The sequence below is a fragment of the Mauremys mutica genome, chromosome 1 (assembly GCF_020497125.1).
Source record: "Mauremys mutica isolate MM-2020 ecotype Southern chromosome 1, ASM2049712v1, whole genome shotgun sequence".
In the NCBI taxonomy this organism is placed as follows: Eukaryota; Metazoa; Chordata; order Testudines; family Geoemydidae; genus Mauremys; species Mauremys mutica.
Window position 1 is genome coordinate 317,562,709 of NC_059072.1, and position 16,966 is coordinate 317,579,674.

Sequence of the window (16,966 nt, forward strand, 5' to 3'; positions counted from 1 at the left end):
GGGCAGTTAAGCCGGGGGATGCGTGGGGGGACGGTCACGTGCAGCTCCGAGTGCGTGACGTCATAAACCACGCCCCTCCGTGGGTCGTGGCGTCCCCCTCCCTCCCTGCTGCCGCGGGGAAGTGAGCGGAGGTCCCAGCTCCTCCTCCGGGAGAGCCCCCGCCCCTCCGGGGAGCGACCGAGCCACGCACCGACCCCCCCCCCCCACGGGGGAGGGAAATCCTGCTCCCAGCTGGGCGGGGAGGACACGGGGAAACTCGCCTCCCCCCCTGCGCGCCTGGAGCCGGGAGCGAACCGCTCCCCTCCCCGCTGCACAGGTCGGGGCAATGGCGCGTTGTTGGCTGTACGGATTGAAAGAGGCTGGGAAGGTCTGGTCTCTGCGGGGGGCGGGGAGGAGACGTCAGTATTTGGCCCGGGGACCGTGTGTTTTGGGTTTAACCCCCGACCCATTGAACATCCGCGTGGGACAGCCCCCGGGATAGGACTCCCCTCGTGTTCTTTGTCATTCCTTCCCATTACTGATTTAGTGGCAGCTGACAGGCTGCTTCTGCCAATCCTCCCTCTCTCCCAGACTTCTGCAGCTTTTCTTCATCTCTGTTTCACTGAAAGTGTGCATCATATCAGCTATTTTAAGGAAATCTTTCTCACACACTTCAAATTTTGGAGACTGCAGGAGAAAATGCTGCTCAGTCTCAATCTGGCCGCTGGAATTGGTGTTTGGAATTGGTTGGAAAACTGTTCCAGTGTCACTGTGCACAGAATTGTTTCTCTCAGTTTCCATCTGTAGTTTATGGACACTACTTCTGTATTTCATAAGTCTGCTTTAGCTTTGCCTACTGTTGTGAGATAATTTGCTACTGTGATGATTTTGGGTGTGGATTTATAGGTTGTGGGTTGTTTTTTTTCTTTTCTTTTTTTAAGTTTGTATTTCTTCTCAATAACTCATATATTAGTGTTTTAAAGTTTGGTCCTGTGGCCTAAAAACTGTGTTCTGTTTCAAAGGAGGTTGTATGCTTCATTTCTCAGAAAGGTAGTGTTTAGACTTGGTAGTAATGTTATATAGCATTAGCTTTTTATTTGGATTTGGTTTTTGAGCTTTAGTGCTTTGTGGTGGAGGGATGGACAATATGTTGGCAGCAGAGCTCAATGCTTGTTCCTGTAAATAGATTAGGAGAGGGAAATGACTCAGTTCTGCTCTGAAGCTATTGACGTTGGAGTTTGTGTGCATAGAGGATTTGTTTGCAGAGCTTTAGATACAGAGTTTGTATCTGTGTTTTGTCTCAGTTGGTGTAGTTGGATCTTAAAGTTCGGCCCCATATGTAGAATGATTTGAATAACTTTGTTGAATAGTTTCACTGGTATTTAAGTGGTGCTATTACATTATTTTAATGCTTTTATAGCCTATCTGTGATGCTGCCTTGTCACTTTATTATGAGGTTTAGATATGTACAATTTAAGGTGTATTCAGTTTCTTTATCTCTGTAATAAAATTTTAGTTATGATTATGGGTTGAGCTTTTAATCTTTTCCGGAGTGACCAATGGAGCCCATGTTTTTGCTTTAAGTTTCTAGCAAGCATAAACTCTTTTTCAGGGACTTTCTCAGTGAGAAGTCATAGAGTAGACATTCTGTGCCATCTTTCTAGGACATAACATAGGATAGGCATTTTTTTCAGTTATTGTGGCTTTGTTTAATAAATGCTTTAGTAGAGGCATTTCATAGGTCATTGATATTTATGATGACAAAAAGTAGGATTAAGGTTGCATCCTTTTTTAGCCTTCTTTCTTGTCTGAAAGTCTGTTTGCAAGGTTTTGTTTTGTTTTTTAATTTCCTTTTTGTAGATTTGTACATGGATTTGATTGTCATATCTTTTCCCATCATTTCTATTTTGTAACCATTTACAGCTCATGGCTATAAAGTCTATAAAGCAGGTAAATATCCCTCTACTCTCAGTTTTTTACTTGTAGGTTTATTGTCTTCTGTTTGTTGAAGATGTAGTCAGCAACTTGTTTCTCAGGGAGGAATCCAATCTGTCTCTGTGTCGGTCTCAAGTATCTGTCGCATTCTTTTATTGGAAATGTCACCGGATAATTTGCAGATGTTCTTACACAGATGTCTCTGTTTGGCTTGAAAAAATGTTAACTTTTGTGCATTAAAGTAAATAGGGTGTGACTAGAGACAGTCCGTCCCCATGTAGGTATGTCAGCAGAGAAAGGAAAACAAGAGTTGGGAGAGAGGGGAATGTTTGGGAAGAAATTCTTTCCCCTCCTCCCAAACACATAGGTGGGAGATAAGCTAAAGTTTGGGTTAGAAGGAGGGAGACTTCTCTCTCCATATATGTATGTGCAATGTGAACTCTTGCCCTGCCCTCCAGAGGGAAAGTTGATGTGAGAGGTAGACCCTTCTGTATGCAAGGTGGGAGTACAGTCCAGAGATGGGGGCAAACAGCCATTGCTCTTCCCCCTTTTTTTTAAACAGGCCCCTGACCAGAGCTGTCCGGTGTAAAGGCAAAGCTCCTTCCCTGCTGGCATGATAGAGGAGTTGCTGGGTCAAATTTGAGTGTGTGGCATTGTGACCCCATGCCTAGTGCATGAGGTTGCAGCAGGCCTCTATTCCACCTTCTTTTAATGTATGCTTTAGTCACTCAACAATTACAACTATAGTTCAGTTTCAGTAAAAATCTATTTCCACATCCTCATACATTTCTTTTGGGGCTGAAACTTTCCATTCCTGAAGTATAATGAAAGGTAAACCTTTTGTGCATGTGAGATATGTGAAAAATATCCCTTTCATCCTTTTATTTGCAAGTATGGGGAAAACATTGTCACACTTTTTTTTTTTAAATCATACAGAGAACTCTAAAATGACTGGACCTTGAAGCTTGGTTTGTAAATAGTCCTTGGTGAGGAGCATGTTCACGACCAAGTTGGAAAAGAATTGGCTTGAAAATAGTAACAAATGTTTGGAAATAGCATACTGGGAATAGAGTTTTAAAAAAAAATTCACACAAACTGAGATTATGCTCTGTTCATTTGTGCCTTTCACAAGTATGCACCCATCAATGCAAGTTAAATAGCCATTGGCTGGTGCCTCCTACCTAGACTCAGGGGTTCTCAGGACAAATTTTTTGGTGGCCTCAGAGTGTGGCCACCAACTCTTGCTTGTGGCCACTCTCACACTTTTCCCTGAAATACTAAATTAGCTTTAGAAAAAAAATAAATATGCACATATACATGTCCAAATCATTGTAATATTTATTGCTAGCTAATAAGCCTGTTGTGAAAAGTGATATTAACAAACATGCAAGTATCACTTTTCACAGCAGACTTACTCAGCACCAGCAAGCCTGGGGACAAATTAAGCCCCGGATGGTAGGGGAGGAGGGCTGAGGGAGGCAGCAGGAGGCTGCAGCCCGAAGCCCTGTGGCTGGAGGATGGAGCCTGAAGCTGCACAGCCAGGAGCCGAGAGCTGGAGCCTGAAGCCCCGCAACCAGAGCCTGCCCCCCTGCAACCTCAGGGCTGAAGTCCAAACCGCTCCTGGGAAGGTGGAGAACTCACTGGCTGCCTGCTTCTCCAGCGTTGTGTCCCCAGCGTCTCGGGAGTGGGGAGGGGAAGGTGGAAGGAGGGGGACTCCTGCTGGCGGCCCCCGCAACCAACACCAAGGCGATACACCCAGGAGCACTAGGGAGGGGAAGGGGCCTCTGCTTTGCTCTCCTCACACCCACAACAGTCCATGAGGCTTTGGCTACAAGAAAAGCCCCTGGTGGCCGCATTTAAGAAACGCTGAGCTAGATGGCCATTGCATGCTATGCTCTGACAGGTTGAATATAAAGAGCAGTCAGTGATGTATCTATGACTCAGGGCCTCCCGGGAGGTGGGGGGGGGCAAGTGGGGCAATTTGCCCCAGGCCCTGCAGGGGCCTCCATGATAATATAGGATTCTATAGTATTGCAACTTTTTTTATGGAAGGGGCCCCCGAAATTACTTTGCCCCAGGCCCCCTGAATCCTCTGGGCAGCCCTGCTATGACTTATGTTGTTAAATATATCCCATAAAATATATCTGAGTCTATATTGCTGGGGGTGCATTCTTTATTGCATTTCTTGACTGTAATTTTAACTACAACTTTGATTGTTGCATGAACACTGAGGGTTTTTTGCATTTAATTTGTGTATGCAATGTCTTTTGTATAAAGTATCACGCAATGTTTCGTCCAAAGAAAAGGAGAATCTGTCATAAATTTGAGACATTGTTACACCAAAGAGAAGCAAAAATCACTAGCTAAAAAGTGTGATAACACAACAGTTCATGTCAGATTTATTTTCCTTACCTGGTGAAATACTGTGTCTAAACTTTTTCTTCGGAGGATAGGGGATTGATTTTGTTGTCTTTTCAATGAGACATTTAAAACTTTATTTAGGATACCTTTAAATCTCCCCCATTGTATTGCTGAGCAGCTTGGCAGATGTATTTTCCTCACTTTCAAAAATAAATTGTTACTTTTCTCCCAACTTCCATATTTTTAAATGTTTCTATGATCTTGTCACTCAAATTGCTCCTATAGTACAGAAGGGAAATCTTTTTACTGCTTCAGCAGGTGACTGGCAGATGTTTTTGTAAAGAGGGCACACTCTGCTTTTATTAACCTTTATTTTGGTCACACCATGTCCTCTTGCATTATATTAACCCAGTCTAAGATATCTGCTCTTACGGGTGGTATAATCATGTCCATGTATTTGGTGTACATTGAAAAGATTGTCAAGGGCACCCAGAGCACTAGATGGAAGCTCTTTCATTATAGTTTGTAAACATCCAAATAAATGTGGACATGATTGAATAATGAAAAATATTATTCAATAATAATTTATTCAGTAGTGGAAGGAAGAAAGGTTCAATATATTATTCAGCTTTTATTTTACCCAGTGTAGAGCTCGTGAAATACTGAAGAGTGTGTTTGACACTTTTCTTGACCCAAAATATATGCAAAGTTCATCATATAAATTATTTGTACTAAAAACTTGAACTGCAGAGGTAATTGTAGGTTAACAGTATAACTACACAGTTGGCCTACACCCTGGTTGAAGTCTGACACTCCTACTTTTGGGAGAACTGATGTGGGATATTTGCGGTCTACAAGTGGGCAGGCTCTCAAGATACTCTGTGAATAGCACATTGCTGCATAATGCAATGCTGTGCACTTGAGTCAATACTGATTCAGAGGGAAGAGGGTGGCCTGCTAAGGACATGCTCCAAAGCTTATTGAAGTCAATGGGAGTTTTTCCTTTGGTTTCAATAGGCTTTGTATCAGGTCCTAAACAACCAGTATTATTTCTTGAAATGCCTGGAGTTTCCGGCCCTGACTCTACTTTAATGTCTGTAGCTTGTTCAATAAGGAATCTAGATTAAACTAGCACTTTTATGAAGGTTGTTTCCCCATAAAAATCTAATTTACAGGTTCAATTGCCCACAGACTTTCCCACTCCACTTTTCAAACTCTTCAATAATATACTTCTGTGCTCACAGACTTTCCTTTAATTAGCAACTCCACCACCCGATCAGCACCTCAGAATTTTCACTTGCTATAGTAAATCCTGTCAGAACTTAACTGATTACAAGTGGCCCCTCACATATTTAGTGCTGCATGTCGGATGTTGCAGTCTTTGCAGAAAACAGAAGACAGTTGCCAGTGTTGCTACTTAAACTGCAAGCTAGTCCATATTTTGATTTAATTCCGCCTTCATGCTTAGGTGACCTTCCAGCTGAATTTCTGTCGTTCTCTATAAATGTCTTAACGCTTTCCTGAGGCCTTCCCTCAGATGTGATTTAAAGATACCAGCCTTTTGCATGGTTAAAATGAAGATGGTCACAAAGTTTGTTTTTTGGGGGTAGTAAGCCTGCACAATACCAGCTAAAGTGAGTGGTTTTAAGCACTTAGGAAAATCAGGCCTTTAAGCGTTTCAGTGCGTGAGAAATTTTGAAGCCTGTGGGTAATCCTGGATAGGGCTTGTCACTTGCTGGCAGTGCTGTAAACAGGAGTATCCGTAGATGGGATTTAGTAGATTATCAGTTTCTAAAATGATAGAACAATCCAATTGGATATTAAAAAGTAACTAAAATATTTAGTAGGAGAGTCCATCCAGTTTTGGTCATCAGAAATCAGATAGAGAAAACTGATGCAATTATAAAGGAAAGAAATCTAGGTTTAAGCTTGAAATTTTGCTATTGAAGAGGCACTGTAAATAATTAAATTCAATGTACCTTTCTTTTAAATCAATTTTCTGAGAGGACACCCTGTAAAGTAGAATGTCCTTCTAATCTTAAAAAATCTGTTGTTAAATAGTGTCTTTTGGATAGGCTCAAAAGAGCAACTCCATCAAACGTGCTCAGATCTCCCTTTTTTTTCTGTGCATGCTCTAGCGTGTTGCTGTTTCAGTTTTGCTGCTACTGTTATTGTTAAACAACCTTTTGCAGAGCCTGGGCAAGCCCAGCAAAACAGTTATGGGGTATAAACAAAGTGCTGCTGCCAAATGCACTAAGCATGCTAAATGTTTTTCTTTAATCTTTCAATTACATTAGCATTTAAAGTGACTTGTAACAATAATACGTATAAAATGTTTGGATGGAAATGTGATTTTTTCCAGTTGATTTCCTTAACTGATCCTGGGATATGTAATCATTTGCTCCACTTTATGCCACATAATATATAGCCAGCACTGAGTGAATTAAGGACAGAGTTTAATTTATAACTGTGTTTGTATTATTGGGTTAAATCAGAGCCTTACCACAGACTTTCACATTTTTTTCTTCCTTTTCTATATTTTTATGATACAATGATTTTTTTCTAGTAATGCTATATTATGTTAAAATGAACTTTTCTTATGTTTAAAAAAAAAAAGGGAGGAAGTTCTTTGAAGATCCAAAATATAAAACCTCCTTGTGGAAACAGAGTTGAAAAAGCAAAGTAACGCCCTAATCCTGTAAACCCTTGGGCACATGCTTATCTTTACACATGTGAGTAGTCCCCTGACTAAGCTTTTGAAGGATCTGGATCTAAGAATTTCTTTGAAGTCATCAGGGGCGTGACCTCACAAATCCTTACTCACATGAGTAGTCCATTGAGGTCAATTGAACTTCTTGTTTGAGTAAGGATTACATGTAAATATTGGTTTGCAGGTTTAGTTTCATGGTCTGTATCATTACTGAGCATTCAAGCATTAATAATATTGTGCAAACTGCGTACTATTCTGTCATACAAGTAGATAATTAGAGAGTTTTGAAAATACATATTAGTTTAGTATCCTGTTGTAGCACTGGATCGCTTCAATATTTTTGACACAACTTGTAACCTGTTGTATCATTTTGTAGTATGGAGATGCTCAAACTTATTGTTTAAATCTGCATGCCCCCTATAAGAGAAACAGATAAATTACTGGGAAATATTTAGCTTTTATAATACTAAATTGAGTTCATTCATGTCCTGTAGAATAAAACTGACTCAGAGATAGGAAACTGAGTGGAATAACTGGCTAATCTCACTGTTGGAACAGACTAATAATGGGATGCTTCTGAAATTGGTACTAAGATGAGTGCTGGTCAGTGTGTTTGGTGTTTTACTGATCTGGAAGATGTGATCTATGACATACAAAAATGTTAGATTAGTCAACAGTAGAGGGCTGTGGAGAACTCTAGAAAGATTTAACAAAATTAATTATTTAGAAAACATGATATTAGATGAAATACATTAGTTTGCAGTAATCCAAACTGTATGTTAAAAATGACATCTTAAGTGACTAAAAATGTCATTTTGAAGTTCCAAGTTTATTTTTCAGTTACACACAGATATAATGTGCACAGGTTTTTCCCAGTCAGCAAACAATTTATGAGTTTACCCTGTATAAGCTTTATACAGAGTAAAACAGATTTATTTGGGGTTTGGATCCCATTGGGAGCTGGGTGTCTGGGTGCTGGAGATAGGTGACCTGCTGAGCAGTTTTTGGTTAAAGTCTGCAGCTTTGGGGGCGTGGACCAGACCGGGGTCTGTGCTGCAGCAGGCTAGCGTGTCTGGCTCAACAAGGCAGGGTTCTGGAGTCCCAAGTTGGCAGGGAAAACAGGCTCAGAGGTAATTTCAGCACATCAGGTGCCAGTCCCAAGGGGGTCTCTGTGATGGAACCCATGTTTCTCTGATTCTGGGGCTGGAAGAACCCAGCCTTGGGGAACCTAGGTCCTGCAGGATAGCTCCATTGGGAGGGGACTTGCAGAAGGGAGAAGTAGAGCTCCATATGAGAATACAAGTGATACAAGCAGTACATTGATCGAAGTACAGCACCCTCCCCCCACCCCCAAAGAGTAACCCTAATAAATGAGCATGCTCCAAAGTAATGGGCAAAGCTGGTAACAAAATGCCCTCTGAGCCCCTTGATCCTAGCCCAGAGCACCCTCCTACACCCCAACCCCTCATCCACAGTCCCACCCCAGAGCCTGCACCCCCAGATGGAGGCTCCCCTCCCCAGGGCCCCAAACTCCTGCCCCAGCCCAGAGCTCCCTCCTGCACTCCAAACCTCTCAGCCCCAGCCCGGAGCCCCCTCCTGCACCCCAAATCCCTCATCCCTGGCCCCACATCAGAGCCTGCCATAAGTGCCGACTTCCCATCTAGCTGGGGGGTGCTTGACCATCTCCTCCACCCCAGGCCCTGCCCCCACTCCACCCCTTCCCCTGAGTCTCCACCCTACATCCTCATGTACCCAATCTGCCCCCATCCCACCTCTTCCCTGCCTCCTTCCCTGAGTGGGCCCTGTCCCTGCTCCTCCCACTTGCTCCTGGAGCTTCCTACATGCCACCAAACAGCTGTTCATGGTGGGTGGGAGGCACTGGGAGGGAGGGGGAGGAGTTGGTCAGTGGGGCTGCTGGCAGGTGAGAGGCACTGGGGGGCAGAGGGAGGAGAGGAGAGTTTGGCTGCTGGTGGGTGCTAAGCACCTGCTAATTTTTCTCTGGGGGTACTCCTGCCCTATGGAGCCAGCACTCCAAGCCACAGCCCTCACACACCCCTGTGTCCCAGCCCAGAGCCCCCTCCCACACTCCTAAGCCCTCAGCCCCAGTTCAGAGCCCCCTCCTGTACTCTGAACACCTCATTTCTGGCCCCACTCCAGAGCCTGCATCCCCAGCCGGAGCCTGCACCCTAGCCCCCTGAGGTAGCCCAATGAAAATGAGTGAGTGACGGTGGGGAGAGTGAGCGTCAGAGGGAAGGGGGGATGGAGTGAGTGGGGGGGGGGGGCTCAGAGAAGGGGTGAGGCCTGGGTGGGTTCTCAGAGGAGGGGCAGGGGCGGGGAAATGATGATTGGTTTTGTGCGAGTAGAAAGTCGGCAACCCTATTGCGGTGTGACCCTCTTTGTGTTTGGGGCACAGGGTTTGGTAATCTCGCGGACAGGATCCAAAGCCCTGACGAGACGGATCTGGGCTGTGGGACGTAGTTTGCCCACCCCTGGTGTAGGCACTAAAACAGAGACTTTCAGCTGCCTTCTGTGCCCTTTGTGGTCAGTTAACCCACTGTCCAGTTACAGAGGATTCTTTTTCTTTGTGAGAGAATTTTGTTCAAAAACATGAATGCCTCATTTTAGTTATGAGAGAAAACTATGCGCCTGTCATGTGACTAGACTACTTATTTTTTACTAAATTTAGATATATCTGAACCAGTTATCAAATTGGAAAATCTCCCCCCAAATCCGAGGCTATGACCTTGTCACATATTTCTCAATGGAGCAAATATATAGAGTGGGGTAGGCAACCTATGGCACGGGTGCTGAAGGCGGCACACGTGCTGATTTTCAGTGGCACTCATACTGCCTGGGTCCTGGCCACCGGTCCGGGGGGCTCTGCATTTTAATTTAATTTTAAATGAAGCTTCTTAAACATTTTAAAAACCTTATTTACTTTACATAAAACAATAGTTTAGTTATATATTAAAGACATATAGAAAGACCTTCTAAAACGTTAAAATATATGACTGGCACGCGAAACCTTAAATTAGAGTGAATAAATGAAGACTTGGCACACCACTTCTGAAAGGTTGCCAACCACTGATATAGAGCAAAGTTAAGAGACCCTTGTAATATGCTTGTGCCTGACTCTAAGGTGTAGTGACTCTAGTGATCCCCAGTATGGTAAAGTAAATAAAAAAGATGCGAAAAAATCCTTCAATTTAATTTAATTTAAATGTTTACTTTTCCTGTAGAGATCAGCTGTTTTTAATTCAGCTGAATACTTTGAAATACTAACCATATGGTACTGTTATTTAGACGGTCCTTGGTATTCTTCCATCCCAGAACTCTTTTCTGCCTTGATGAACGTTTCAGTTATTAAATGAGATAATCCTGGATGATGTCAACAATAGACTGAGCACCATAATTACCGGGGTTTATCAGAAAATCCAAGACTAGACTCCCGAATGGCTTGAAAAATGGAAAATGTTACTTACACAGGAAGGCAGAAAGACTTCCCAAAACAATACCACAGGGTGCAGGAGAGAGAATTTCTGTTAAATAAGATCTCTAGAACACTACGCTTTATGGGCTGCATACACATACATGTTGTCACAACCAGATCAGATTAATGAACAAATGAATATGAAAATGAATAAATATTTTAAAATATTCTTTTAAAGAAATTTTCTGCAACAATGCTGTGGCCATACTTGTCGAGGTGTGTAAGAGATTTCTGTGCATTTCCTTCCCCTATTTGGATGAGAATATATACCTTCTATACATGTTTAATTGTTTTCTGTTAATATTACTAATGATAATTAATCCTTTTAACTAGCAGTTGAAAGGAGAAAAAAGCCACAAATTATTGGCTGTAAGATGTCAGCCATTTTCAAATAAGTACATGCAATAATCTTTACTTTTCATCCTTCTAAGTATACAAACTAACCAAAATAGTAGCTGATGGACATAGTCTTCATGTTGTGTACTTTAGGTTTGAGTGTACTTCTTAAAACTTACTGTGCTGTACTCTTAATGACTGGCGCCTCAAAGATTTTGCTGTTAATATACTTTGATAAGACTAATTTATAATTACTATATTTTATCAGCATTTGCTAATTAAATACTTTTAAAACTGCTGTCTCTGATCTTTTTAAAACAATGTATTTAAACTGATTGATGTTGATGTAATAGCTATACTAATTTGCTATAATTTTTTATAGTTTTCAGTTAGCAACATGGTTATGTGAAGAATTTTAAGTAGAAATCCATCTGTTACTGTAGCAAAACCTATTCTTAAGGCCACCTGCTGTCTCTGGCAAGCAGGGGCGGCTCTAGAAATCAGGCTGCCCCAAGCAGCGCGGTGCGCTGCGCCGCCCTTCCCCGGTCCCGCGGCGGGTCCCCTCTTCCCGCGGCTCCGGTTGAGCTCCCGCAGGCATGCCTGCGGCAGGTCCATCGGAGCCCGGGACGAGCGGAGCTGCCGCAGGCATGACTGCGGCAGGTCCACCAGAGCCAAATGCCGCCCCCCCCCGGGAAAGGGCCGCCCCACGCGCCTGCTTGGCGCGCTGGGGTCTAGAGCCGGCCCTGCTGGCAAGGCTCACCTGTGTAAACAGCCATTGAAATAAGTCCTCTGAAGGCTCTCCGTGAATGTATTTCTGACAACTTCCATACATTCAGTTCTGTAACTTTACATTTTAATCAATCTTTTGAGGTGTCTAGGGAGCGGCTTCAAAATAATGAATGTTTTGTAATGTGAAAAATGATTAAAACTATTTAACTTTTAAATTGTGAATCAAAAGTTATGGTTATGGTTCATCTGTTCATTCTGATATATTTTTAAACTACAGGTGTATCAGAAACAAGTAGGTCTTCTGGACTCCTAGGGAGAGTAAGAGGCAATTAAGGAGTGTGATGATTGTGTACCATCCACCCAGCCCTGAAAAGATTAATGAGGGCCTGAGAGGCCAGTTATGTTATCTGGCTGCATCTGGAGGTGGGCCCAAGCTTAGGGATGAAGCCCAGCTGTGGAGGAGCTGGGTAGTGACTATAAAGGCAGGTAGTTTAGCACAGAAGGAGGTAGGGAGAGAGTCCGCAGTCTCTCTGAGATTATCAAGAGAAGACCCTGGGATTCTTACCTGATTAGAGTAGGCAGCCAGGGGACTCCACATGCTGCCCCGCCCCAGGTGCCAGTTCCACAGCTCCCATTGGCTGGGAACTGCGGGCTGTGGGAGTGGTGCCTGTGGACAGGGCAGAGCTGCCTGGCTGCACCTCTGTGTTGGAGTGGGGACATGCCGCTGCTTCTGGGAGCTGCTTGAGGTAAGCACTGCCCAAAGCCTGAACTCCTCACTACTTCCTGTGCCCCAACCCCCTGCCCCAGCCCTGATCCCCCTCCCACCCTCTGAACCTCTTGGTCCCAGCCCGGAGCACCCTTCTACACTCCAAACCCCTCATCACCAGCCCCACTCTAGGGTCTGCACCCGCAGCCAGAGCCCTCTCACCCCACACACCCCAACCCGAAGCCACCTCGTACATTCCAAAGGCCTCATCCCCAGCCTGGAGCCCACTCCTGCACCCGAAATCCCTCATCCCTGGCCCCACACTAGAGCCCGCATCCCCAGCCAGAGCCCTCACCCCCCCCACACCCTTTCCCCAGCCCAGAGCCCCCTCCTGTACCCTGAACCCCTCATTTCTGATCCCACCCCAGAATCCACACCCAGAGCCCATACCCCCCCACAACCAAACACCCCCCCTGCCTCAGCCTGGAGCCCCCTCACATACTCCGAACCCCTCAGCTCCACCCCAGAGCCCCTCCTGCACCCAAAACCCCTCACCCCACCCCAGAGCCGTCACCCCTTCCCACATCCCAACCCACTGCCTCAGCCTGGACCCCTCTCCTGCACCTTGAACTCCTAATGAACTCCTAATTTCTGGCCCCGCCCCAGAGCCTGTATCCCCAACTGGAGCCCTCACCCCCTCCCGCACCTCAACCCCCTGAGCCAGCCCAGTGAAAAGCAAGTGAGTGAAGGTGGGGAGAGGGGTGGAGTGAGCAGGGGTGGGGCCTTAGAGAAGGGGCAGGGCCTTGGAGGAGTGGCGGGGCAAGGGTGTTCGGTTTTGTGTGAGTAGAAAGTTGGGAATCCTACCTCAAGTATGGCAAGTGGCCAGGAGTGATAGAGAACAGCCACTGGGGTGGAGCAGGCTCAGGTGGGAAGCCTTGGTGTAGGATAAATATGACTAAAGAATTAGAGTTAGTTTAAGTTTGATTAAGGAAATATATGTGTTGTAAAGAAAGGCCCTGATTAGCAGGTGGAAAGAAGGCCTTGAAAATAACAAGGCCAGAAGTAATTAAATAAGGAGTGTGACATTGCACTCTATATGATTTGATGAAAATATGCTGATGAGTGTGAACATAATGTAACTATGCAAAAGGTCTCTTGTAAGGTATCATTACAAAGCTTATAATCTACTGAGTGTGGTCATCCTATTTGTATAAATGTATCACTCTTGTATCTGAAACTAGAAATATGAAATATAACTCTGAGGGCCTATTGTAATTATGCAAAGTTGTGGGCCATTAATGGTGGTTTGGAATCTTGATGGCTCCCATTAACCAGGACAATTGACTGTAAATGGCTCTGTTTTACTTGTAAGTCTTCCTGTATACCTATGTGCTGGCAAGTGGGTAATGAAGTCTTACAGTGACATGTGATCATGTCACCTGAACAGGAATCCATCTTTAACCTGGTGCTTTTCCATTGAGAAGGAGAGGGTGGGAAACCAGAGTGGGACAAAGGATTCCCGCCTTATGCAAAAGATATATAAGTGGATGGGACAAAAAGGGGAGCCGCCATGAGAAATCCCCTAGCTACCACCTGAGTGAGCTGGAACAAGGGCTGTACCAGGGGAGAGGATTGCGCCCAGACTAGGAAGGCGTCCAGTCTGTGAAAGAACCTTATTGAACATCTCTGAGGGTGAGATTTTATCTGTATTCAGTTTTATTACTGTATTAGGCTTAGACTGGTGTGTGTTTTATTTTATTTTACTTGGTAATTCACTTTGTTCTGTCTGCTATTACTTGGAGCCACTTAAATCCTACTTTCTGTATTTAATAAAATCACTTTTTACTTATTAATTAACCCTGCTTTCCCTGCCAGCCTGGGACACCAGCACCCTGTCTTGTTGAGTCAGACACGCCAGTCTGCTCCAACACAGATCCAGGGTCTGAACCACGTGCCCCAAAGCTGCAGACGTAACTGAAAGCAATTTAAGAAGTGTTCCTGTCTTTAACACTCAAATGCCCAACTTCCAATGGGGTCCAAACCCCAAATAAATCCGTTTTACCCTGTATAAAGCTTATACAGGGTAAACTCATAAATTGCTCACCCTCTTTGACACTGATAGAGAGACATGCACAGCTGTTCCCCCCCCCCCCAAGGTATCAATACATACTCTGGACTGAAGACAAACCCAAACTGAAGACCCAGTTAGTGAACCTGGCCAGCGAGCTTTAGACAAAGAAAAGGTTAAAATGGCTTTTGGTGGTGTCCATCCCTACTTCAGAAACAGCACTGCGGTCACTGCTGGGCACCAAGAGCATGTCAGAATTTTGTCCACGACTACACAGCCACTGCTGCACCCCTCTACCAGCTCCTGCAGAAAAAGGTAGAGTGGGAATATAGGCAGTGTATAATTTAAAAGAGGTTTTGGCACAAGCTTCAGTGTCTAGCACCCCAGATTATACAAAACCTTTTGGACTGTTTGTAGCCATTTCAGATGTGTTAACTCGGGGCTATCCTGACAGAAATATCTAGTGCTTATGCTCCTAGCATACTGAAGGGAGTTAAAATGTACTGTGCAAAACCTTTATTGGCTGTGTGATGGGTCCCGACACACTTCAGATATCTGGTGGAGTTGGGAAACATAACTGTACACTGCTCATACTTCTGTAAAGAATCTTTTTGTCTGGTAAAATTAAAGATGGCACAGTGACTAGTCTCAGGGTATGTCTACACTACGGCTCCCTACACTGGGGAAAAAGCCCATTTCCAGCACTAGGGTGAGGAGATCCCTATTATATAATACAAAAAGGCCATTGGTCTGAATGGAAGCAGGATCTTAAAGCAAGAATTGATGGCTACCTCCTATTCTGTTAAAACTGTTCAGAGGCTCCCACTAAGGAGCCCACCAGAAACTGTTTTGTTTTTCAGACTGTTGGTAGAGTACAGAAAGGCAGGTCTGATTGTGCATAGAGGATGTGACTCAATAAATGCAGAAATAATTTGAGTTTGGGGATAAGAGGAAGCCACCATTATTGAAGTGATAGCTGGAAGCCCAATTCAATTATGGTGAAAAATAGACAATGCCACTGGATATCTCATACAATTCTACAAGTGGCCTGAGGACAGGCAAAAAGCATGGGGATTGTAATGATTGATAATCATAGCATCAATCCCTGTTTAGGGGAATGGTACCTTGAATTTTCCATATGTGTATTCTAGCCATGAGGGACAGTACACAGGTTTTGTGTTCCCTGTAAAATTTAATCAAACAGGGCTTAGCGGTATGAACCCTTTTGGGAATCAGGATAGGTAGAAATAAGCATGGGACAAATACCATGCAGTGAAAAGAAAAACTCAGAATGCCTCAAGCTGGAGGAGGACCAAGTAATGGACTGGTACTAAGGCCCCTTAAAGGAGTGCAGTACAATGATCAATTTAGACATGTAACTGTGTTGCTTAATTTGATTTCATTGCATTTACCAAATGGATTTTATGTCTGCCAGAGCTTAGCCAATTGTATGGCAAAATGATAAAGGACTACGGAAAGACTTGTTTAGAAATGCAAAAGTAAAGGCATTGGGATCAATTCAAAGGTGAAGCCAACGGAGCCTATTTGCCAGTGACGTGGCAATGTGGTTTGGAGACGGAGCATCACTCTGAAACCAGGTGGCGATTGAGACCATGTGAGAACATGAACGAGCCTTCCAGCACAAGCTGGCTATGGACATATGATATATGAGCAAAGCAAAGAACTCCATTAATCAGGAAGTTTTGAATGTATCTAATATTCATGTTATAGTTAATTTGTTTAAGAAAGGACAGCCTAAAGTGAATGAAATAATCAACGAAACCAATGAGGATCATCAACGAGAGACAATAGCCAGGGCCATGATGTGCTATATATGGAAGGTATGCACCAGACAAAATCAAAGCCACTCCCATTGATTCAGAGCAAGGTAAATTGCCTTCTTTTATCACTACAGAGAAACTGAAAACTTGGTATGGCAAAGAGAATAGTGATTGGTGTAAAACAAAAACCTCACAAGGGTCCAATACCGTGGGGTAAACTGTGAAAGGGATATGGAACTCCTTATCCCACTCATGCTATCCATCCCAATAATTACAGAACACCAGGCTCATTCACACCATTGTTAAAGCACTACCAGTAGGAGTGCTGGAAGACACTGCAACTTGTAAGGTTTGAAAAAAGTTTGTTTTTCCTCTTCAAATACTGAGGCAAGATAATTACAAGGTATGGAAAACCCCAGACTTGTCCTGTTGCTCGCACCTGAGGGACACCTACAAGGGCAGGTGTAATGTTTTACAGAGTTGCTGGCATGCAGGTTCACTTTGGGGGAGCAGTCTTCAAACTATACGGTCTGGTTGAGAGGCTGGGGGTACTGGTGAAGTAAAAACTACTTATGCTGGGAATGATAAATATTGTGTGGTGGCTAGAAGTAACCATTTTTGGTATGGATCCAAAGACTCTTATTTTGATTGTATTTCACACTGAAATTCACTGTAGTGATAAATGGAAAGACTTTATATCACATGTCCATTTTTTGTAATGCAACTGAATTACAGGCTGAATGCAGATGACAGGAGGAGGCTGCAAAAGCTGTACCGAAGGTGGGGCCTAGTATTTTTCCCTTGAGCCTGGATGTTAAAAGCTTAAAAGGTAGGAAGAGGGAATTCAGTAGTTAACTAGCCCTCCTGATGG

At 43.9% G+C, this 16,966-nt stretch overlaps 1 long non-coding RNA gene across 1 annotated transcript in view; it reads left to right on the forward strand.

The window, feature by feature from the left end:
- The first annotated feature begins 86 nt into the window (after positions 1-86).
- LOC123370266 overlaps positions 87-16,966 on the forward strand; it is a 40,400-nt gene continuing 23,520 nt past the window's right edge. Inside the window, exon 1 of the long non-coding RNA XR_006579338.1 lies at positions 87-316. This is a non-coding gene — a long non-coding RNA (uncharacterized LOC123370266). The remainder of the gene's footprint in view (positions 317-16,966) is intronic.